Source organism: Megalopta genalis, chromosome 9 (genome assembly GCF_051020955.1).
Source record: "Megalopta genalis isolate 19385.01 chromosome 9, iyMegGena1_principal, whole genome shotgun sequence".
NCBI classification, from domain to species: Eukaryota; Metazoa; Arthropoda; class Insecta; order Hymenoptera; family Halictidae; genus Megalopta; species Megalopta genalis.
This window is the reverse complement of record NC_135021.1, coordinates 12545614-12566944: the sequence shown is the minus strand read 5'-3', so window position 1 is coordinate 12566944 and position 21331 is coordinate 12545614. Positions and strand designations below refer to the sequence as shown.

Below are 21331 nucleotides of genomic sequence, written 5' to 3'. Positions count from 1 at the left end.
AACTTTTTGCAGGAAAAAAGATTCGAAACTGAAGCTGATGTCAACCAAGCACTAGTCGAGTTCTTCGCCTCTAAAAATAAATTATTTTTTAAAAATGGCATTTACAAGTTGCCATCACGCTGGCAAAAAGTCATAAGTAACGATGGAAAGTATATTCTACAATAAATGTTATTAAATGTATGAAAATTGTGTTATATTTCAATTAAAAAACGGACAGAACTTTCCCGTGGACCTAATATTTTTTTCCTCATTCCGAGTAATAATAAAATGAGATGAAAGCATTTTAGTCATTGTACGGTAAACTAATTTTCTAAATATATTCTATTTTAGAATATTTTTATATTATATATTATATATTATATATTATATATTATATATTATATATTATATATTATATATTATATATTATATATTATATATATTTATATATATTATATATTATATATATTTTTAGAATATATTTATAATTATTTCTATTAAATTTATTCTATTTTATTTTATTTTCCATTTCCCTCTATTTTCTAAATATGTTCAAGTCGTCCAGTTTAGTCTAGTTTTTAAAGAAGTTGTACCATTTTAAAGGATGTCATATATTTGTCCTCGGTGCCAGGTCTTACAATCAAAGATGGAAAGTCTTCATCGCACTGTTGAAATGTAGATACATACTTCTCAAACATATTAGATTGGAAACTATGAAACGGGCGTTGAATAAAAATAAAAAACAAAAAGCGCAATTTTTCACATTATTTACTATATTTAATCGAAATAACTTCCATTGGCATCTACGACTTTCTACCAATATCGACCATTTTTTTCATTAGCGCATCCATCTTCGAATGCGTGATTAATGTTTCTCGAAGCTTGGAGCTGCGCTATGATTCAATTTGAACTCGCACAAGAAAAGTAGATGTAAATCGCGTTTCGTTTCTGTCATCTGGTTTCGAAGAAAGATCAAATAAAAATGGGATGCAAACACGAACAAATTTGACGAAATGAGTAAGAAGAATACCCTTAAAATTTATAAATAAAAATATCGAGCATACGTTACAATGAATCTCTCTCAGTCGCAGCTGAACACGGACCAAGCAAAAACGCCCGTTTCATAGTTTCCAACCTAACACTAATCATTTCATCTAGATGTAAATAGGCGAAACGAACGAGAGGCAGTACCGAGCCGCGTGAGAAATCTTACGCAGCAACATCGTTCTTTCTGCAAGTCCACAAAGTGGGTTCACTGAATTGTAAAATGACAACAACATCTGACAGATCCTGGAATCGAAGGCAGAAGGTCCTGCAATTGAGGACAGAAGGCGAGGACCTAGATTCCAGATAGAATTTAGTTGTCCGTCTCCGGTGGCAGAGAACAGCTACACCACCCTCGTCGGTTTTGCTCCGAAGCGAGGCGACGCGAGTTCGCTCGCCGCTGAACACCCCTGGGGCAAGGAAACCGTGCGTAACTAACCTCACGCACGCTTCGCTCTGCACCGCTCTGCAACGCGTAATATCGACAAGGCTGAATACTGGCTCCATTCATAAACCGTGGACGCACGTACACGCGAGCTTCTGCGCGAGCAGGAAAGCGTTCCGCTCCGAGGCCTCCGAGTGACGAACGGGAGCGGAATACAGTTGGCGGAACTGTTTCGCGTTCTAAGCGAATGAAATTCGTTTTCTAATTTACCGCTGGGAAGCAGCATAATGTTTTCCATGCGAACGGTTTTTGGTCTCTTGCGCGGTGGAATGCGGATCTTCGAACTCGAAGCATTCGCGAGGCAGTCGTACTTGTCTCTATTAGACGGCGGATCTTTATGGGAAATCAAAATTGTCCGCGTCGATTGTAGAAGCGCCAGATCTACATAACCGATCTTAGGGTTTACGATTTATTCATGCCGGGAATCCGCGGTTTATGACAACGTCGACATCTATTCGTGCCTAAAGTAACGAGGATGATTATGGTGATTTAAACGCTCTGTGGTTTGTAAACGTGCAAACGACTGGAAAGATATACATATTGCGTACAACGTCCACTGAATCTTTAAGAATTGTTAATGTAATCGCGGCATCTTAGTTGTTCGATTTACGTATTTGCTATAGTATTTCTATGTATTCATGTATGGCCTAGCGAAATAGAGTAATTTCTGTTTAATTCGCGCTCAGATTGCGCGCAAAAATGAATAATTTTGGAAAAGGAGATACGATTATTCGAGCCTTGCGTCTCGTTTTTATATTTGTTGACGATCAGTAACTATAAAAACGAGCCGCAAGGCTCGAATAATTGTACCTCCTCTTCCCAAATTGTCCATTTTTGTGCGCAATCTGAGCGCGAATTAGGGAGAAACTACTGTATATTGTAATACTTTTTGCTAGATTTTGTATGAACGATTTATAACAAAGATTATTTATGTTATTTTATATTATTCTTATGGTTTATGGATCAGAGAGGACCTAAAGAGGACCTACCCTTTGTAAGAGCGATTTATAACACCGATTATTTATATAAGGATTTATATGTACCTATGCAATTATTCTTATGGTTTATGGATCAGAGATGATCTAAAGTTTTTTTATATTAATAAAGAAAAAACATATTTCAATAAATTCGAAGCAAAGAAAATTTGTTAAGGTTACATTTTTCTGATGTTACGTTGTCCGGCAAACAAAGATCCCTTCACTTAACCTCGAATAACAATCTCTACAATTTCTAGATTGCGAATTTTAAATATTATAGATTGCATCGAACAATTGTCAGTGTACTGTTCGATTGCGTCCAATTTGGTTCAGATATTCCTGTGCAAAATGTAGCCCGTCACGCTTCAAAATTTTGGAAGAACGTACTCAAGAAATCAAACAAATCGGATCGTCCAGCAGATTGCCGTCTCACGTAGTTATTGAAGCAGGACTGTCCAACATTATCCTATTTAAATTGTTATTATCGTCGTACAATGTGACATGATTCTCTCGTTTTAAAATAGTTCGGTGCCTAACGGATGTTCGAGATGCGATAAAATAAGGTCAGTCCGATTAATTTCAAAATAACGCATCGCCTTTCGCAAACTCTTTTATAATGTATCCTAATATATTCCCATAATGAAATCCGCAGTCAAATCATTATTAACAATGATTTCACGCTGGTCTTGTCACCGAACATTTTGCGTAGCGAACGAATGCAACAGCCGAATGATAACCGAGGAATGAATTCGCAATAGATATTCGGAAAGCCATCGAACAGAAAATCGGGCAAATAAACCGCGTCGGCGCGTAGATACACAATCGACGATGAAAAGTTGATAGCAACCTCGAAACCGGCCTACTTCGCGCACCCGATATAACGCGAGCCGCTCGATCTCGCGACCGGCTTTACGGTGTAAACAGACGAGCTGCCGTCGCTTCGCGGATAAACTTGTCTTGACAGAGTGCAGGTCCCCCAGGAAACGGCCAGAGAAAATCCCGACATCCGACGAAGAGAAAGAGAGAGAGGGAGAGAGAGAGAGAGAGAGAGAGAGAGAGAGAGAGAGAGAATACTCTTCCTCGAATCTTCGAGTGGGATAAGAAGACGGAAAAAAGACCGAATGAGCAACGGGCAGATCAATTTTCCAGTCCTCGAGGATAGCTCGCGAGGTGGTCCTCTCGAGATCCTCCTCGTCGAGAAGCTGACCGGATGCCTGTCACGAGCTATGAAATCGCTTTCTTCTTGGAATATTCGATTCGAGAGCGACTGTCTGGGGATTCGGCGGCTTCTTAAAGATTTCGAGCGCCTCTGCACAGCGGAAATCGGCCAACCATTGGTGCATAGATCGTGATTTATATTAGCTGCACAAGTTTTTCTTGCTAAGAAAAAAGATGGGTATAATAATTTTATCGTTCGAGTTTAGCGGGTGAAAGCAATGGAAAGTTCGCAAATCGATGTGCGTGCACATATTCGGGGTGTTCATCTAAACCAGGGGTGTCAAACTCGCGGCCCGAGATGAACATTTTTGATGTCAAGTATCAGGACGTAAACAATAATTTAACTTTATATATGTTTATTACAATGTACTAGTCAAAATAAAAATATTTGTTTCTATGAACATTGATTCTTTTTTGCGGCCCACCTAAAGTTAAGCATTGTTTATTGTTTATTTGGCCCAAGTTAGCTTTTAAGTTTGACACCCCTGATCTAAACGATCACATCGATTTTTGAGGCAGATTTTCAAATTACATGTATGTATATATACATATACACATAATCGTGATCTAACCTTAACACTGTTATGTTATTATGTTACTATGTTACTTGTCACTACTATGTTTATATGTTATGTCAAGGTTATGTCACGGTTGTGTTTATATGTAAAGATGTAAGATGTTTGCAATAAACGTTTTGAGTACTTTGAGAAGTACAAAGTGCAACAATACAAATTTCGAAAAATTCTTTTATGCGATGAAACGCTCAGATCACATCATATATTAAGCAGTGCTATGTATTTCTTATTATTTATAGCATTATAGATGACTAAAAAACGAGATCGAAAGGCTTCGAAAGAATTTAAAAATGTTGCTATATAATTTTCAACATTTTAGAATAATTGAAAGAAGAAACCCATTTTTATTTGTCTCCTGTTTTATCCAATCGAAGCACAAAAGTTCCCATTTTGCTTAAAGATCCGTAGTCTAGTCATTAAATGTGAAATGCATAAATTTTGTATATTCCTTATATATTCCTTATTGTAGTATGTATTCCAGTATTCCGTATATTCCTTATTTTATATTCCCTATACTAGCAAAAATATTCCACAGTATTTGATTAAATAGCCGAATCTCCAATATTTCTGTTACGAGAATTCTTTCGAAAACTCCACGATTTAATAGTATCATACAAGTGCCAACAAGCTGGCCGAATATTTTTCCGCGGAAGGCTTGAGAGATCGTTTCCATTGTCCCGGCATGAAAATCACGACTACTTGATCGTCCATAAAAGTGTGTTCGTAAGACGTACCGAAGTTCGCCTGACATCGCACACTAACTCAACCGGCGTCGACTCAATAGTAACTCAATCTTGTCTCATTAGATCGAGCCCACTCTTATGCAGGCAGCTTGATACGAATGAGGTATGATTGATGAAGCGACGCAGTTCTTGGTCGAATCGACCACTGTGCACGGGTAGCAATTTGCAGGACGATCGGCGCGGAGTCCGCGGCAACTTTCGGTAGTGGACTTCGCCGGGGAGAATCGTTATTGATGGATCGCAGGGGTAGAAATCGGCCGCGGGAACGTCACCGGCTCGCGACAAGCATCGGCTCGTCGCCGAGAGAAATTGCTCCACTTTAGCAGGTGATAACTCTCCGGTGGAGACCGATAGGGTTGCGGTTGGAGCACGGTTCGAGGAAAGATACGGATCAAATTTACGGCGTTTCGCGCTTGTGCTCTGACGCAAGCCGCTCGGCGTCGGCACCGCGCCGCGGCGGTATCTATTGCGAGGGGAGGCGCGCAATGAGCTCTCGCCGGTCGCCGGGCCCGCTCGGGCCGGTCGATCCGACTCCGATCCGAGCCCGATTTTCGTAACGCTCGTGGCGAAGCGGAATGCCGCGCGACTGTGTCGGGATTATCGTGGTTATCGGCGCGGACACGGACGCGCTTCGAGCTCTCTGTTGCGAACTGACTCGAGTCGACTCGAATCGAAGCAGCCGGCCGCCGTTGAAAAGTGTCGGCCAGGCAATAATAATTAATGTTCCGCGATACGGGGTCCATCGAGCGACACAGACTGATCGATGTCATGGGCCGGTTGACTTCCGCGATAACCTCGTCCCGTGACATCGCGGACCGGCTATCGTTTCCACGAATGCACACCGAATTCTTTCTCCTCGACACAGACTTTCTACGGAAAGATAGCCGCCCGATCCGCGTCACCAAACATTTCGTTGCCGTTAAGAAACTTCCACGCGGGAAAGAAAATTTACGTTCAACACCAGGTTCACGGAGCCCGTCGAAACGACGACGGTTTTCTTTTCTCATTTACGATTGCTCAGATTGCATTGATACAGCTACGAGTTATTTATTCAATGTATGTGTCGCTTGCGGCAAATGTTACGATAACATTCGTTCGACATCGGAATAAATGTCTAATTGTTATTTTTATAAACTAATACGAAACAGTTGCTTTTAGTGATCCGTAAATCTAGCGTTAGTGCACCGCGGTATCTCACTCTCTGCCGAACTCGACATTGATCTTTACAAGAATCGTTACCTAAAAGCTACCTATTATTACTGATTCGCGTCATATTCATGAACGATGCCACGTAAGAACCGAGGTAGCATTTCGCAACTGTTCTAAGTATGTTGCGGAGCTGCATAAAAGTTGCATTGGAAGGTCCGAAATAAAAGAGCGGAAACTGGAATTTATTTTTAAAAATAGCGAAACGCGAAAGTGGCCTGTTGGACATCGATCAATTAACCTCTTTGATTTGGTTAAACGATCGACGAAAACGATTGAAGGCATCAATCGTCGAGACGTCGACGATTGAATTAATCGATTGATGAATGCAATCGTCGATTGAAAGAGGCAATTAATAATTGTTAATATTTCGATGGAATTGGGTGGATAATTTGATATAATTCCGTTCAGAATTGTCATTATCGTGTTCGTTACTTTATTACATGTATTTTCGTATTGAGGAATTGATTTCCACTTTCATCGCGAATAACAATTGACAGTTTAATCGTTAATTGCCATTAACGATTAACAGTAATATTTTAATCGTTAATTGCGATTAATGGTTAAAACGAATGTAATCGTTAATTGCGATTCAAGTCAGACGCTAGTCGTCGGCTAATTTATTGGCCAACTTTGATTGGGCCCGATTAATTATCAAAATCATTTGCCATGAAAGCATCTTTACAACTCCAGCAATCGTAAAACGAAAAATGCGAAAGCGTTCGTTTCAGATTAGAGGTCGGATTATTTTTATATACTATATTTTATCGGTTATTGTCTATCTATTATTAATATCTATTATATTCACACACTGTAATGAAGCGATTATCTCGTCGATAAATAAAGTTATTATTACAGTCCAAGGGGTCAAGATGAGTTCGAAATACTTTCGCGGAGTATTTCGAAATTTTCGAGAAGTGTACGCGTTTGGAAGAGCACGGTAACGATTTCGCGCTGGTGTTTCAACATCGTAGGAGCTGTCTATTTACAGGAAGACGATATACTATTAACCGGGGCCAAGTAGTGTCACGTCGACGGTTTAGTCCCCGGAGGATCAACCCTTTGCCGGTCCTTGCATAATCCACGAGCCCGTGGAGACGCACGAAATTAGTCGAGCCCGGCGCTAGCCGAGAGGGATGATTTAGGGCGGAATTATCAGGAGGAATCCAATAACGAGGACCGCGGACTATGGGCCGGCAATGAATTAAGATTCGGAATCGGTCCTCGGGTCCGCTTTGAAGAGACCAGCCCGCGGGCGGTGTGCCGATCTCTCGCATTTTCCGCCGGCATCGACGCTACCGATATGGAATTGGTAATAAAGAAGGGAGCGGAATATTGTTCGTGACAACCGATTCCCCGGCGAAGAGTATGTGCTCTCACGGATGGATGAAGACGCCGCGTACGTATCGATCAAAGACCCTTTGAATATGTATCAGAACATCAACAAGGGGTGAATTAATACTGCTTGGCTTCGAGGGACCATTGTCGTCGCCGAACCGGCGCTGACATCCGCTTAACATCCAGTTTCGACAATGAAAATGCTTGGCGATTATCAATATCCGATGGCGGCGAGGTCCAGTATTCGGATTCGCCAATAATGAATCTGAGTCGTCATGAACGTTATGGGTTTTGCAGCGGCGACTACGAAGAGCCATTAATAATTGTTACATCAGGTTCCGAAATAGCTTCGACGTCATCGGATTTCTTTATGTTTAAGAAACTGTTAAAAGTGTAACTGTCGCACGAGTTGCACAATTCCATTTTATATGTATAAAATGCACTAAGTTACATAAAATGGAAATACTGTTGGCCGGAGAAACTGTTTTGTATTTTGACTTAAAATGGCTCCGATTGTGAAGAGTTAATAGAAAGTTGATCAGGTTACATTGTTGCGAAAGAAGCGATTTTAGCACTTTTGTTTTCGTGGGTTTTGAAGTAGTTCGTAGAATAAGCATCCTATTTACACGATTGAATTGGACAGCTACATTTTATTTTTGACTACAGTAAATTCTCTCTAATTGACGCTCGGAGCGTGAACAAAATTGGACAATTTGGGAAGAGGAGATACGATTATTCGAGCCTTGCAGCTCGTTTTTGTAGTGGCCGATTGTCAACAACTATAAAAATATATAATCAATAATCGAATAATCGTATCTCCTCTTCTAAAATTGTCCATTTTTGTTTACAAGCTAAGCGTCAATTATTTGCTCCCGACTATTTGTACTTACAAATCGAAACCATGAGTTTGGCCCAGCCAGATTAACCATAACTACCAAATGAGTTCAACCATACTTTGTATTTCGATTCTTCTCAAATATGCTAGAAGTTTATCATCATTAGACTGCAAGAATTTTTATTTTATTGTCACAACGAGAAATCTTTTGGTCAACGAAGAAAATACTTTTCAAATAATTCTGATTTTCATAATAAACAACGCATGGGAATGGAATTTTCTTTACGTTTGAATGGAGATATGCGTGTACATATATTATACCTGTGGTTGCACAACAACGCAGCTTTTCGTCCGGATGCAGGCCGAGCAGGAGTTGCGACACTTAACGGAACGCGTCGGGGCCGCGAGCTATGTAATAAAGCGCATCTATAAACGATGCATTTTATTGCGCCATAATCTATACTCAGAAACGTGTCCGCGATAAGGTGGGACGCGAGAGCTTGCGGACGCGTTCTCGCGTTCCCGCCGTTCGTCCCGATGAAATTGAGGCACCGCCGCGAGTTCCTCGAAAAGCAAATGACCTGAAATCGTGGTGTTTAATCGAACGATTCTTCCGCGCGCTATGACACCGAGTGACGGCTCCGTAATTGATAATCATTAACGGAACGCGGTCTCGTAAAGCTCTCGTTGCATCACCCGCCGCGTTTACTGCCGCTCGGACTCCGTAACAAGCAAAAACCGGAGAATGTAAAGTATAATAGTAGGCGCAGGATGTATAGAGGCTCGTAGAAGACATCTATAATAATATATCGACTGCGGAAGCGTATGCAAATTCGTTCGTTTACGAGCAAAATTAACCCTTTGCCATTTAACATCGAGCCGAGCAATGAAGATTTCAAATGGAATTCGTTCGATATTATTCGGCTCGTTTGTCGATCGGTTCTCATGCTACAAACTTCCTGCAAATGTTCATGCAATGTTCTGCATTTATTTCTGTTTGATTTGTAGTTCTCTTTTACGAAACTGTTTAGACGTCATTAATAGGCTACAGATTTCTATGCAGAATAAAAATTCTCTGCCTTAACTGCGTGACGCGGGGATTATACATATAGACGTCTATTCCTGTTTCTGATATTGTTGGCGAGTTGAACATAGTACAATGATCATTGTATAAATTATTGTATTTCATTTCAGTTTAATTTATTGTATTTTATTCTATTCTACTTTATTTCGTATTAGTTTATTTTCTTGCTTTATTTTGTCTATTTTATTTCATTAGTTTATTATCTCTCTTTAAGTGGTTTCAGTGCTCTGCATTTGATCCACATATTTTTATCATAAATGCATATAAAATCCACAGACCAGTCATCAATGTTTAAACGTCTGCCTACATATTAACCCTTAACAGTCCAATACAGCAATATACACTTTTAATTATGTGATTGAATGCCGTGTATTTTGCTGCACAAAGCCTTTTATTATTTTTATCATTCTATATTTATTATATTATTTATTTATTATATATAATATATTATAATTTATATATATAATATGTATAATATTATATATAATATATTATATTTATTTTATTATCATCTATATCTATCAAATAAATATTTATTGTCTACACTTCATATAGAAATCATTAATCCACAATTTCACATCGTATGAAAAGTAGACCTGGCGGCATGCGTTAATTGTTGTGCCAGCAGCGTAACAATATTGCAAGTTGATCCCTTTGCAGGTCATTTGAATTTATCTGGCACAGTGGGATTGTAAAGGGACGAACAAAATTCGCTCGCTCCGAAAGTAACAAGTTCATGGATTTCCCAGCAGTAATAACGAGTACGTTTTCATCGCACACTGCATATTTAATTAGCAGATTTGTAGGTGCGACGCGCCAGGAGATTTCGCCCGTTCGCCTGATTTTTCCGTGCAGCCGGCAATAAATAACATCGTATCCATTATTCGCGAAGCGGCTGCGAACGTCGGTCGCCGTTTATGCGACCGGCCAGTATCGCCACTATCCACCCCCGCCCCTCCTCCTTGGTCCTGTAACCAGAGTTATCTCCCCCGCAAATATATATTAATGCGAGTGATATATCAGGCCGGCCGCGAGGGACAAAACCTTAAATATTGGATAAGTTGGTCCGCGGTCGGCCCGTGGAGACCAAATCTCGGTGATGGATTGCCCGCCGCTGACTGTCATAACAACTTCGGTCCTGTTATTTCCCGATGCCTTCTGCGGCCGACCGCAGAGATCGAGAAACGAGCTGCCACCTCGACGGTCTCGTTATTGATCCCCGAAACGCGATTCTCCGAGCGCGACAGCGGCCCCGAAAGAGCAACGAGATTCTCCTCCGAATCCAATAATTCCCATGGGCTGAAAATCTGCATCTGCGTAAATGCCCGAAGTCCATTGAATCACCCTGCTTTAACCCTTAGGCTGCTGGCAGCTTACCTTATGGCAGGGATGTCAAACTCAAAAGCTAACTTGGGTCAAATAAACAATGCTTAACTTTAGGTGGGCCGCAAAAAAGAATCAATGTTCATAGAAACGAATATTTTTATTTTGACTAGTACATTGTAATAAACACATATATAAAGTTAAATTATTGTTTACGTCCTGATACTTGACATCTTTTCTCTGATACTATCTTTTCTATTTCGAGAGAAATTTTATTGGCCGAGACTACTTTCGAAATTTCTAATTCACATTTCTATTTTATTTTTACTTTGCGTCGGATATATTGACTGGGCCGCAAAAATGTTCATCTCGGGCCGCGAGTTTGACACCCCTGTCTTATGGTGTTAATAATATCGCATCGTATTTTGGAGAATAGTTAGTCCTCTTTCATCTGACTCGATTTTTAGGAAGAAATATCTTATTCCTAAATATTCCTAAATATATTAGATTCCTAAATATTTTTTCTCACAAATCGAGTCAGATGAAAGAGGACTACGTGTTCTCCGAACTACGGTAGTGCTATATTAGTGGCTCCATATGGCATCGTGCCGGCGGTCTAAAGATTAAAGATTATGAAAATATTAATGGAAAACAGTAATTGCAGATAGAAATTGTGTGGACGATAATACCCGATGTCCAGGTAGAGAAATGAATTTCTCTTTTGGAAAGGAATTTTTCTTTTATACATGAATTTTTCCAGTAATGCATTAACATATACCTAAATGCAATTTCATTTGGATTTCTTGAAAAAAATAAAAGAATTAAAAGAGCGTACAGTACGATAAACCTTGCCTCCGCAGTTTTCATTACGCCTGGTGAATCATTAAGACTTTATGGGATCATTTGGCGTGGTGGTTTGACAGTGTTGAAACAGCAAGCCGCAGAGCGATAAGTATAAGAAGAAGCATCCAGACGGACTTCGATAAATACAGACAATTTCAACGATCTCTCCGGAATACGGCAATACCGCATATAACGACACGAAAAAGAACTGCCGTGACTCACTGACGAGAAGACAGCGGCGGCCCATCGTTCGATATTCAACGATTCAATTTCCCGTGTCAGAGCTCCTCAACCGCACCTTTATGAATTGTTTCGTAAACACCGCGTTTCGTCTCGTTTCACGGAACACCATTATCCGTTTGCGCGAATCCACGAGAAGGATCGCGGGAAAGAAAGGCCGGTAGGGTGAACGATGATCTCCGGAAGTCGGTGTAAATTGCAGGGTCCCGTAATTACAGGTGGCCCCGGGAGTGATACGGAACACCGCGAATGGTGCACAGTGTTTTCGGGTTGACAAGAAACGCGAACGGGAAATGGGGACAGAGGAGGCATTATCGGAGCAACCCGGTGAAATTGCGGGCGCAACCAATTCCCCGGGGCCAATTAGCTTGTCCCAGAAACGATAAAATGCAAATCGGCTGCTGATACTGCTCCGCCTGTTCGCGAGACCGTTTTCCTCAACGTTATTCTCTCTTTGCCTATTCTTCTATTATCCTATTTTACCTTCACTTGCTATTCGTCTGCGAATACAGCAAAAATAGAATAGGCACCTATTCGACACCTATTCGACTTCCAAAATGTAGCCTAATCTTTCTCTTTGTCCAAACATCACATTTTTAACTTTTAATTGGCCGATAAGTCAATGAAATTTATTATTTTTCACTACAATTTTGTACTCTTCACTTGCTATTCGCCTAATTGAGAATTTCTGATACTCAACTTCGAAAACATAGCCTAACCTTCCTCTTTGATCAATCAATCCCCAATCAATCGTTCGATCAACGGTGTTAAATCATTTCATGGGTTAGTAATATTTCGCAATTTTCTTCTAAAAAATCTTCAATCTTCTTCGTTTGACGTATTCAATCCCTTGCGTTGCGATTTCTGTCCCAACTATGTTAATTACCACCGTTTCATTCTTAATAATTTCCCTAAAAAAACGACAGAATTTTTGTTTTTTGCATGTCTTCATCTACATTCGTTCCCAGACTTTAACGACGGAAGAATCAAATTTTCCTTCGATTTAGAAGAAATGTAAATGAAGTTCACATTTAATAGGTCATGTATGAAATCTCCATCACGACTCTGACACGTTGTCATAGCTCAATGGATCAACAAAGCAACGGATTCACTAAAATTACATTAACACGTGATCGGTATTTTATAATACAATATTAATCTGACGTATCCGGTTGCAGAAGCATTATTTCGGAAAGAAAAAATAAACGCGATCGGGAGATAAAATCGAAGGTGAAAAAGGAGAAGATCAAGGGCCTGGGCGCCGTTTGTGATTCCAGCTTAACGATCGAGGAAGTCTATAAAATTCTGGAATTGATACGCTCCCCAAATAAACTACTTCGTGGATCATTCGTCTTTTATAGCGCGCTTCGTTACGGCGGCAACGGTGCGTCACGGTGAACCAGAGTCAACGTCTCGCGGAAGAACATTTACGAGCGTCGCGAGATTTGCTTATGAAATTGTCCGTTTACTCGCCCCGTCTCACCCTATCGCGATATTTAAGACACCGACGACAGATTTACGCCTGCCGGCCAATAAAGTCTTAACTACTCACTCGAATGTCGATCATCGTCGATCGAATTCCTGCTGCGCGGGACTACACGGTGTTAGCCAGAGTATTCGTTCGATTCTCATCAGTTTTCTTCGAATCTTTTAACCCTGACTTCGGTACTACTGGGTTATTACGATAGAACCTCGATTAACCGAACCGGATTTTTCTCGATCTTTATTATTTAGATTTTTGATTATTCCAAGTAATGACGATGAAACTATAGAAGGATCTCGATTAAACCTCGACCTATCATCTTACAATATTATATTAATAATTGATCGAAAATTAAAGGAAATTCACTATTAATTTTGAATTCGGATAATCGAAGTTCTATCGCAATCGAATATTAATAAAACATTTTGTGACAAAGTCATGAATCTGACGAGCTTCTAAATGTAATTGTTCAATATTTTTACCTTGTTGGTAGGCTTGACTTATTATTACTGGACAGATTTTCACTTTGATAAATTATTTAAAGAAACTTCGTTTACCAATCAGATGATTTTGTGCGATAGAAATAGAATAAATCTGTTACTAACGCGCACCATAAATTCACGAAGATCTGCGGTTCGAAGATTGCATTTGAAGAAGGTTCGTACCCGAAGTTGGTACCTGAACTTCTAATCGGTTTAATAAATCTTGACTTTTCTGTCAAAAGAATGTATAATTATGTTATCGTATAACAAGATACTGTATGCGATAAAAGGTGTACAAAAATTTATTTTGCAAACACCAGTTCAATAATTTCGTCGACTGATATACTTTAATATATCATATTATACATCCTTTATACAGGTTGCTTAAAACACCTAGACCTAACCTAATCCCACATTGCAATCCGAGTAGACTCGGATTTTTATTTTATCGCTATTTTATCGCTTTTTATCGCTTATTTTGTCGCTAAATTTTTTCGAACGTCAATCTCTGCATCGTTTTGCAGGTTCAGAGACAGACACGCGTAAAAGTGTATCACGTATTTACGTTAATCTAAATAACTATCGCGCATTCATGGCGCCGAGTCTCACTCGGAATAAACAGTGTGACGACTCCCTGTCCGAGTCTCGCTGGGAATAAACAGTTCGACATGTGACGCTCTGCCCGAGTCTCGCACGGGATAAACTGCGAAGGGGTTAAACGAACTTTTTCCAGAATGCCCGACGATCTCGTTCGCAATAAAATCGCCGATGGTCCGGCCATTACGGAGAATATTAACGCGAACGATCCGCGTTTCAGCGGAAACAATTAATCGGGACGCATCCTAAAACGGCCGGCGAGAGTAACTCAATTACCCCGGGACCGATAATCACGCGTGCGTCGAGGACGAACCAGCGTTACAAAGTATTCGGCCGCGTTGCTCCTTCCTTTTTCCCCGTGGGAAGAAGCTGCGAACGGTTTTTGTAGGTTCCGAGTTCGTCGAAGACACCGACTGGACGGTCCCTAAGCACGCGATGCTATTTTTTCGAAATTGCACGAGCCGCGCGCTAAAATTGTTGGTTGAAAGTTCGGCTGCGTGCTACGTGGATCCCCGGAGCCGCGATTACCAAGCCGAGGGAACGTTTTGGTTTCCGCGACCACACGCGAAACTCGTGTCTGCTGGCCTGTTTCGGCGCGGCGCGGAGCGAAGCGGAATGGAGCGGCGCGCGGTGCGGCGCGGCGTTCGCTCGCGTGAAAGCGGACCAGATAGGACCGAAGTCGCTCGCCGGAACACCTGTCCGACAACTTGACGAACGCGGACGAACAATTCGCTCGGGTTATCTATTAACTTATCCCGCAGGCGAACGCGACCGCTGACGAGTGACAGAGACACACGGACGATAAAGTTTCTGCGAAAATCGCTGACACAATACCGTGCTCGCTGACGCAGCCGGATAGAGCTTCTCGTTCCTCGCTCGACCCTAATTCGCCGCGAGAACTTTCCGTTCGCTTCCACAGCTAGCTGCGTTTCCATTCGTTGCGACGCGGGATTCGCGATATTTTATTTCTTCAGTGTGTTCAAGTTCTGGACTCTCTTCTACTCGGTCTGGTTCGGATGATCATTGTAAGTTATTGATACGGTTATAGATGTTGATCTCGCGGTAGCAGAATTTGCTAGAATTTCATTCGTTTCATTAACCACCATCCTTCCGAAATTCACAATAATTTCCCTGCCTTGGCAATGTACAGTCTTGAAAGTATCGGGTTGACAACTAAGTAATTGCCGATTTGTTCAATGAAATAAAAAATTTTTTTTACTTGGAACGAAGTTTAATCTGTAATGTATTTTCCATTTTGTTCGATGACCTTTTGCCATCTCTCTGACAACTTGAAAATTCCACGCTCGTAGAAAGTCTGATCCTTTTCGGCCAAAAACTGAGTTCAGTGAGATTTTACAGCGTCATCATCATTGAAAGTTTTACCACGAAGGGAGTTGTCCAGGGATCGAAATAAGTGGTAATCCGATGGCGCGAGATCAGGGCTATATGGTGGGTGTAACATCAATACCCAACCAATATCCATCAATTTTTGCCGAGTGGACAAAGACGTGTGCGGCCTAGCATTGTCCTGATGGAAAATGACACTTTTACGATTGACCAATTCTGGTCACTTTTCCTTGACCGCTGCATTCAATTTGTCCAGTTGCTAACATTCACGGATAATAAGAAATAACATAATTATAATAATAATAATTTTATAATATAACAATTACGAATATCATAAAAATGGGAGTGAGAGACATCTATAAGTGAAATCGGCAATTACTTAGTTGCCAACCCAATACAACTATGCATTCCAGAAGTGTAGAGCCTTCTGAATATTATTTAAAATTCCGTGTATGAAGGAATAAATGTTATCGCTCGAAAATAAATTTACTAACACAGAATGATTAACACTAAACCTACCGAGCACTAAAAGCGACGAATTTTTGTTGCTCTGTAAGAACGATAAAACCGAATCTATTTAGACTTCCCATAATTTTTATTACAACGAATACTCGGACTGTGAAATTCATTTAATAATTTCTTATGAAAAAGTCTCTATAATTTCAGCAATTTTAAAATACAAAATGTAAAGCCGGTCATTTTGACCGACTCGGTTGGTGTAGCGTTAATCCTCGGATAGTGGACCATTTCTATACAATTGACAATGTTCAGGACGATCCTCAACTTCATTTATCAATTTTTCCAAGCATTTTTTCGAAAAAAAATTTAATAATTAATAATTAAATCTCTTTCTGTTGCTCTGTAGCGTAACATCAATTTATTTAATTCGATTCTCATAAACTAATTAGTAGACGACTTAAATACGCTGGGTCAGACTGATCGAGTTTAATAAATACTGACAACTGACAAATAAATAACTGATCCAGTAACATAAATAAAATATAATTCTCATAAAAAATGAAAATATAAAATATAATGAAATGTTTCGAAACAAATTTTTGCAAATGATGTGACACTTTGCATTGTCCGCATTGCCCGTCACGCGATGCGAAAGGGTTAATCCCAAGTTGTACATTATATATTCCAGTAATCGCTATAAATTCTAATGTTTGTATAGCTGTATTTTTCTGAGTCGGTTGAGCACCTTGAGTAGAACGTTTACCAGGCAACTGGAAGCATAATTCAGCGGCGGATGCGATTACTCGGAGTCAAACGTCTTGATAGAGCGAGAAAAAGGGAGGAGTCCCGTTTCATAATTCCATCGGGGAACAATTTCCACTTTGATCCTTGGTCGACGGCGTTCGTGGCGGAAGGGTGAGGGCGAGAGGGCGGAGGGAGAAATGAAAGGAGCTACACCGGGAGAATTCTTGGGGGTCGTGACGCAGCTTCGAACTCGTTAAGGTCGTCGACGGAAAGGGTGCTTGTAGCTCGAAAAGCACCGGACATAACGCTAACGCGGCGCATACAAACGGCCGCTAATGGCGCGGATAGCTTTTGTTGTTTTTAATTAACCCTTTCTTTTAAGACGGCCGGCGGGACCGGTAAAACGGCGAACAGCAAAAGGGTTCAGAAAGGCGCTCCTTTCCCGCCTTATGTAGTACACCCTTTCCTGGACAATGTTCCCGTTCCGATGCCCGTTTCACTCCCGTCCCGCGGGGGATGTAAATATGCGGGGAATTGCACCTAGGAGACAGGCCAGCCCGCTCCCTGCAATTAAACCTTCATCTAATTAGCCCGACTAATTGCCGGCGGACCCACGGGATCGACTGGAAAGCGATTCCACCTGAGGGTTTCACGATTTTTTCACCTGCGCGCCTTTCCATGCGGAGCAGCTTCTTAATAGTACTAACGCTATTATATTAATTGGTATCTATAATTTTTCATTATTGCCGAGAGATTGTCAAGATGACTTTTATGACGGACTAACACGTTCAACCTGTTTTGCTTTCCTTTCCGTTGACCATTGCGAATTTTTATGAAACATAAAAATTATCCGAGTTAATTGTAAGAAATATAAATTTGATGAAAATATCTATTTTTATCTATATATCTATTTTTAAATATCTAAATATCTATTTTTATCTAATTTATGAAACATAAAAATTATCCGAGTTAATTGTAAGAAATATAAATTTGATGAAAATATCTATTTTTATCTATATATCTATTTTTAAATATCTAAATATCTATTTTTATCTAATTTATGAAACATAAAAATTATCTGAGTTAATTGTAAGAAATATAAATTTGATGAAGATATCTTTAATAATTTCTTTTTTTAACAATTGCTTAAATTCTTTGAAAAGACATTAGAAGAATTTAAGGACATTGTTACATTATTTTCAACTGATTATAATTTTCAAAAGAGAAAAGATATTTTCATCCAATTTATATTTCTTACAATTAATTTAGATAATTTTTATTATGATTGGATCCGCAGTTTTGTGTTTGACTTATTCATTCTCGTTATAAATGCATAAGATCCGCAGTTTAGTTATAAGATTCTGTGAAACTGTTTATTCTGATAATTCTGTTGATAACATGTTGTTCTGTTGTTTCATTAACATTTTGTCTGGTAACAATTAATATTAAGTACATTCTTTCACGATCGCCAAATTATTTTTTAATTTATTTATATACAGAAATATAATTTTTGTACGTTCATATCGCTGATCGCCGATGACCGACGCGCTTCGAACGAAAAGTACAGTGTCGGTAACCGGTGACGGACATGGCGATTAACCTAATAATCAAGAAATTCTACGTAGTGACTGTAAGAATTCCGTATACAGAAAAGGGATTTGGATTTCGTCAATTATTTTTGTCACTTTGTTTTTGTTGGGACGTCAGCGATACGATTACAGTGGAATTGTTCCGAGAAATATACCGAAACGATTCCCACTATCGGGCGATAGATAAGCTTATTTTAACTGCTCGGTAATTAATTTTTTACTGCTGGCTGGCCGATTCGGAAATTTTATCTAACGTGCTGAGTTTTTTGCGAGATTTCCTCTGCGACAGACGAGCAATTTCTTATAGAAATTACAAGTGCGTATCTATTGAGACACAACGGAATTTTTACAGCAATAGTCGCGCCGATAAATGATTTCGTTCGAAGTTAATTTTAATAACTGGATAAATAATTCTGTCTAATATTTCTTAGTGAAGCGTCACTGAAATTGTCAACAGTGTCGGCCGGAGTTCCGTCACATGATTCCGCAATAATTTATATTATAAAAATCGATTGAGCGCAGGTTTTTCTTAAAATGTACCAAATATATTATTAACAACATTTATCCAATTTATATTATTAATGATGTATAGTATATTTGCACTATTAAAATAGTGTAATTGCGATACACTTTTTTAATATATAATTGCACTATTAAAATAGTGTAATTGTATATAATCTATTAATAATATAAATAGGATAAATTTTGTGATATACACATACATATATAAATTAAGAGATTAAAGAAATTAAAAAAGTAAATTAAGACATTACAATGGATCAGCGTAAGAAATTGATCTTAAATAATTCTGTCACTGACGTAAGGGTGACGCAGCTGTCGAAGTAATATATATATTTACTTAATTAATTTACTTTTTTAATTTCTTTAATTTCTTAATTTACTTCTTACCGGAAGTGGTAAGAATGCTGAAAAAGAGATTGATATAATTGATTGATATAATTTAACTTTAAAATTGCAATTGAATTAACTCAAATATTTTAATTTTATGAAACTTTTGAGCCTGTTGGCGCGGTTGTCAAAATATTAAGAAACGCCAACAATGAAGATTTATATAATTCTTCCCTGCGTATGGAATGGACAGATAAAATGTTCGATTAAAGTACATTCGCGATTTTGTGTTCTACGATATTTTAGAGCCAGACAGCATCTGACTGCCAGGGTTGACAAAAGCCGCAGACGAAAGGCAGGGAGGACAATGAAGAGGAGACAGAAGAATAGCGTTAAGAGTCGGCGCTTTGTCGCGGTCTCGGGACTGTCAATCACCGGCGATAGGAAGCGACACATTAATCCGAGGAACAGCCTGTTGACCGCACGACATCTTCTCCTCCTCTGCGGTCAAACAAACCCTTCAAACCTCTACAAGCCGCCCACTTTATCCTCGCGTCGCGTCGTAATCATTTCCGTGGACCTTCTTTGTCGGCGTTGTGTGACACGAGAAATGGAAACGCGAGCTAACCAAATCAATCAGATTCAATCCATCGATTCGGACAGCGAATTTGGACAACGAAACACATTTCTTGAATACGGTAGGCACAATTTATGTTTGAGCTCGAACCTTCGCGAGGCCGACAGAGTATGAGCTTCTCATGGTTTCAGACCGAACTGCGATCGTTTGATTCCATACAAGGGGAATATTCGCGACGTTTGCAAAAGCTGACCAGACCTGACAAATGTTGGGGATAGAGGAGCTGGACGTCTTCATGCGTTATTGGCTGTAGCGTTTCCGGCTGAAATAACGTCATTTGTTTCATAGTGATGTCTAGACTGCGGATTGTATGCATTTACAGCAGAAACGAGTAAGTAGAATCTAGAACAATGGAAAGATGCAAACAAGCTAAGAACGTTGATGCGTTAATTTGAACTTATTATAATTGTTAGAGTAAAACAATAAATTGTGCTTGTCACCTGTCTTGCGATCGATGCAGACAATTTTGGTTTTGCATGAAGATCCGTGATCTAGTGATATCGTTCGAACTGATTTCTAGTAAAATGAAAACGTAAGTTTATATTCATTGTTTGCTTCAAAATTTCTTTAGAATAGAAAAGCGTCATTACTAGACTGCGGATTTTATGCATTTATGCGGAAAATAGTCCAAATGCAATATAGTAAACATATTTAAAGAATTTACAAATACTTTTATACATCCTCCAACTCGTTAGAATTACTATGAAGGAAAATAAATATGTATGTAGCTGTTGCGTCTTGCGATCAATGCAGGCAGTTTTTATATTGCATATAAATTTGTAGTTTACTTATCACAACACTCTTAATTTTAGTACTTTCTTCGAACTAAATTAAATGGTAATAAATATTGTAATAATAGCGTTTCTTTAAATCCTTCTAAGTTTAACATTTCCTTATTTTTTTATGAATTAATATTTTATTTTTTTATATTTGAAGACATTTTTGGCGAAAGAAGAGGTTAACATTTCCTGGAGAATTTTTGGAGAGTTTATTAATAACTTTTGAATGTTTTTTCGGGTGAATGAATCTTGTTGAAGATCTTTTGTTGGAACCAGAGTCCTAACTGAACTCGACTAGCTGGTATTTTTACATTTCAAATGTTTTTTTTTCTCGGTGATTAGAACTATTAAGCAGAAAAATGCTTGTGTACGTAAGAATTGTTATTTTGCGATCAACGCAGACCTGTCGAAAAATGCAATAAGAATTTACCGATTTACTTTCTTTGAACGCGATATTATTATTCCAGCAATTACATCGAGGATTTTAGAAGAATATTTTTAGGTAGAGGACAGAG

The 21331-nt window shown here is 39.3% G+C and overlaps 1 protein-coding gene and 1 long non-coding RNA gene across 3 annotated transcripts in view; one reads left to right on the top strand and one right to left on the bottom strand.

Moving 5' to 3' along the window:
• The window catches only part of LOC117220745 (uncharacterized), a 475043-nt gene that overhangs the window by 262227 nt on the left and 191485 nt on the right, over positions 1–21331 (bottom strand). The window lies entirely within an intron of this gene.
• LOC117220746 (uncharacterized) lies at positions 15201–20362 on the top strand. Its single transcript, XR_004490339.2, has 3 exons — positions 15201–15437; positions 19707–20098; positions 20169–20362. It is a non-coding gene; the product is annotated as an uncharacterized LOC117220746 (long non-coding RNA).